A 4884-nucleotide genomic window follows, 5' to 3' on the forward strand; every position below is an offset into this window, starting at 1 on the left:
TAGGATTCTTGATGGTGATCTTGATTACCTCCTTGCCACCGGGTTGCTTGTCAAGCACAACTTGTCTCCCCAAGACCTTGTTGCTCTCCTCATTTTTCCTGGGCTCACCAATGACAATATTATTTTTATTAGCTGATTTGGCTATGTTGGGCCGAATTAACATCTTCTTCCCCTCCAAATCCATGGTGTTCATTGGGAAAGGCTGCTTATCAACTTGCATTTCAGAAAAATTCAATCGTCCGTCATTAATGGCCGATTGTATCTGTCGCCGAAAAACATTACAATCATTAGTAGCATGAGAAAAAGAATTATGATACTTGCAATAAGCACGCCATTTCATCTCTTCGAACGGCGGTAAAGTATGAGATATTCTAATAATCTTGGCTTGCAACAAAGCATCAAATATTCTATCACACTTAGCAATGTTGAAAGTAAATTTCATCTCTTCATCACGATTCTTATGAATCGGCTTTAAATCATTGCAAGTAAATGGTTTGGCCTTAGATGGACAAACAAATTCAGCAGCATAAATATCACCCTCATCGTCCGAGGGGTCACTATCATACTCAACCATATTCATTTTAGGACGATCAGTTTTATATCTATGCACCTCTTTAAGATCTTTGCTTCGGCTTTCTTGAGCCAAAGCCCTTTGCAAGACTTGGTTGATATTTAAAAACTCGTATCCTTCTAGCCTTTCTCTAATGTGAGTTCTCAAACCACTAATTACAAGATCAGCCAAATCTCTCTCGGCTATCACCAAACTATAGCACCGGTTTTTTGTATTCCTAAATCTTTTGACATAATCGGAGACCGATTCATCATACTTTTGCTTAACCGATGTAAGATGGGATAGTTTAAGCTCATTGTCACCACTGTAGAAGTGAGCATGAAACTTTTGTTCCAAGTGAAACCATGTAGTAATAGAACCAGGTGGTAATGCAGAAAACCACGAGAAAGCAGTACCGGTTAAAGATAAAGGAAAATAACGTACTCTCCACTCATCTCGTGAACTTGCCTCACCTAATTGTGCCAAGTACTGACTAACATGCTCCCAGGTGGTTTTTGTGCCCTCTCCATTAAACTTAACAAAATCTGGAATTTTATATCCCAGAGGGCATTGAATTGGATCAAAGTATTCTAGATATGGCTTTTGATAAATACGGTTCCTTGGCAACTCAACTCCAAAATTCTCTCGGAGCATCTTAGCCATCTTCCCTCTAAGATTAGCTAGACCATCATCCACGGTGGACGATGAAGCTTGTGGCGGTAGCATAGGAGGAGTAGGGTTAGTAGTTGCAGGTGTGAATTGTGGCATGCATGCCGAATTGTAATTCGGCAGTGATCTAATAGTGTTTGCTCTTGTAGGTAGGGTTTGGTTCGGCGTCACCACCGAACTTGGCATACTCATGATAGGATTAATGGGTGCAGCAACAATTTGATTTCGGGGGCTAGGATAAAAATTCATCGGCACGGGGGGCGCCGATGAAATAGGTAAAGTTCGACTAGGGATTTCTGCGGTAACAGGCACACCAACATTACCACTAGATGATTGAGGCACACTATTTTTAGCATTACTATTTTCCAAGAAAATTTGGTATATAAGATTATTGCTATCAGTAATGTGACTATCAATTTCAGCCCATACATCAGGAGAGAAGGTATTACTTACAGAGGGTTTAACCTGTTCATCATGAAGAGGAGGAAACTTGATTTCTCCAACCGGAGTGACATTGCCTTGACGATCCTTTTTGAACTTAGCAAGGAACTCCTGCATCTCCTTCTCTTCCCGTGCCTTCTTGTACTCCTCATAAGCTTGGCGATGTTCCTCCGATAACTCCTCAAAATTGGGCTTGATTATGTTATCGGTGTCGATTTCCGAGGGTTTGGGCATCTTGTCGTTGCCAGACATGATGGATGATGATGATGATTGATCTTTGTCCCCAGCGGAGTCGCCAAAAAGTATGTTCACACATGAACACGTCACGTGTACCCTCGACGCCGGGGGTGGTGCACCGCAGCTCACGTCGAAGGAGTCTCACCGGAAGCGCGATTCGCAAGTCGACCGGCGAGAGCTTTTGAAAACCCGAAACCCTACACTCCCGGAAGGGACCCCATCGGGGAGTGCGGCGGCTATGGGCTGCCCTAGGTCGGTCAAGCCGCCCCTAGAGCCTCGGTATTCGCAGCTCTCCAACACGAAGAACGACGAAGAACGAGGGAGCAAAAATGAGGGAGGAACAAAACGTAGATGAAAAAGTTGTAGATGTGTTTGCGATTGTGTGTTGTTTTTCAATCGGCCGTCACCCCTTAAGTATATAAGAGGCGGCTGGACTTCCCGTGCAAGGAAAAGGCTTCAATTCACGTCCAAAACCCTAGTCCAATTCGGATTTGTTTGGTCCGAACTTTCCAAAACTGTTCGGTAAAATCTGGCTGCACCTTGCGGGCCATGTTTGGGGGAGTAAACTATCTCGGATGAAAACGAGCCCAAAAGCAATCTTGACCGTTTCGATGAGACGAACAACTTTTATGTTGAACATTTTTTGATCTGAGGTCATCTTGAGGGGGTTTTCGGCTGTTTTCCGAAGTCTGCAGCAGCGAAAATCAAAACCCGGACGAAAATACCCGGAGTGTCCGGCCATCCACAGAGAAAATGAAAACCCGGATGGTTTTTCCCGGAGTGTCCGGCCATCCAGTGTAGCAGCATCTTGTACTGGCTGTAACTTTTGCATACGACCTCGGATTAAGACGATTTTTATATCAAAATCGACCGTTTTGACGAGACGAAGACAATTCGTGCTGATAATTTTTTGATATGAGGACATTTTACTTGGGTTTCCAGCCATTCTTTAATCTGATGTCAACATGAGCATATCTGAACTTGTCATAACTTTTGCATCCGAGCTCCGTTTTAGACCATTTTCATATCCATCTTGATCTTCTCGAAAAGATCCATCCCATGATGACCTCCAATCATAAATTTGAATTAATCTTGACATAGCTTAAAAAAACTTTTACCATTGTGCCACTTTTGAGCGTCAACAGAAAGCATCTCACGGCGCGCCTAGTGCTAAGGCTATACCTCGCATGATCTTCCTTGAAAGATCTGCAATGACACAACGGAATGATAAGCATTACAGTACTAGTAATGACCATAAGCACAAAAGAGTAATTGGAGTAGTAGTTAAAACGTAGCTGAGTGGTAACCTCGAAGAAGGCTCGCATAGTTATCTAGGAGTACTTCAAAATTTGATGGGCAATCGGGCCTGCATGGAAGAAGAAAATAATAAATTCTTTAAAGCAAGCACCACATAACTACCACTTTCTCCGATCCATCCAAAATGTAGGTCCTTAGGACATGCGACCATCTCCAAAATGATACTTTAGCCATATAATTTCGGTGAAAACAGGTTGTTTCACGTTAAAAAAATTAAAAAAGGAGGATAACCCCCGACCTCTGCATTTGGGAGATGCATGCGGCCACTTTATTGATTATTCTCGAGGATCTTACAAAGTATTACAACAATATGCCTGAATCTGCCATCTTGGCAACATATGTCGCTACTTCTATCCAAATGATGAAGGCGTGCTAGCTGGTCCACTATCCAGACCACTCATCTAAACCTAACATCAAAATGATGAAGGGGTGCTAGCTGGGCCACTATCCAGACTACTCACCTAAGCCTAACATCAAAAGCCGGAAACCCCAGCCGAGCCACATACCGGGCCTGGGGTACAAACCGGTCCGACGCACTCGTGTGTCGTCACCGCCGTCTTCCACAGGTCCTTCTTCAGAGCAAATATTGAGGCTTCTATCTTGTCTGGCCACTCAGCAATCGACGTCACCACGACACCAGAAAGCTTCGTCCTCCTGCGCGAGTCCATCGTTACACATCAAACGCCGAATCTCCACTGCGCCACGCCGCCGAGATACGCCGCCATCAATGAGTAGGATGAAACACCGCTCCGCTGAGTCCGGCAGGGCTGCTGAAGACCAAGCACCGTGGAAGAATGACTCCGAGGCTGAGCACATAGGCGGCAGAGCGCCAACGCACCGCCGCCAGACCAACTCCGACCACGCCACCAACCGCCGCCAAGCAACCAAAACATCGCATCCACCCAAGCTCACCACAAACGACACCCCCAAGAGGGTGACGACGCCCGGAGCGCCGCTGTCGCTCAATCCGCCAAGGATTTGGGCTTTCGCCCGGCATACAAGCTGGGTGGAAGGAAGAGGGGAAGGAGGCAACCTGGACGGCGCCTACAAGAAGGGTACGGCGCCCTCGAGCGTCGCCGCCGTCGTGGCCAGCACTGCTGGCCTCGGATTTCTTCGGAGCCACCTCCCACCTCCAGCCGCCAAACAGGTACAACTCTGGCGACAAAGGCCGCCCAAAGCAGGACCATCGGAGGCAGCCCTGGTTGAAATAGACGGAGGCCTTTAGATCTGGATCGGGCGCTGCCGAGACGCCCGCACCACAGCCACCCCAGACCGAGGCCGCCGCCCCGGCGACCCGTCCGCCGCCCGCAGCCGACGCAGCCAGAACCATGGTGACGGAGATCCAGGAGGCAGGAGGGGGGCCGCAACCCCGCGCAAACTCGTCGGGCAAAAACCACCAGGCCGCAGCCCCGGGGCCTGTCGACGACCCTCCCGCGGCCGCCACCCGCCGGAGGCGCAACCTCAGATCCGTCACACGCCGCCTGCACTGCACCACAGGGAGCCGAGCCTCCCCACCGCGATTCCCGGCCCAGCGTCCGATCTACGCCGCCGGAAACCGAACGCGCCCGCGTCGCGCCTTGCGCGCCCTCGCCACGCCATCCCGAACACGGCCACCCTCGCCGGTGCGCGCACCCGCGCGAGCGCCGCGCCGAGTCCCCGCCCGAACGAAC

At 48.7% G+C, this 4884-nt stretch overlaps 1 pseudogene; it reads right to left on the minus strand.

Annotated features, from left to right (window-relative positions):
- LOC119339206 overlaps positions 1-4884 on the minus strand; it is a 61596-nt pseudogene that overhangs the window by 15628 nt on the left and 41084 nt on the right.

Source organism: Triticum dicoccoides, chromosome 7B (assembly GCF_002162155.2).
Source record: "Triticum dicoccoides isolate Atlit2015 ecotype Zavitan chromosome 7B, WEW_v2.0, whole genome shotgun sequence".
Taxonomy (NCBI): Eukaryota; Viridiplantae; Streptophyta; class Magnoliopsida; order Poales; family Poaceae; genus Triticum; species Triticum dicoccoides.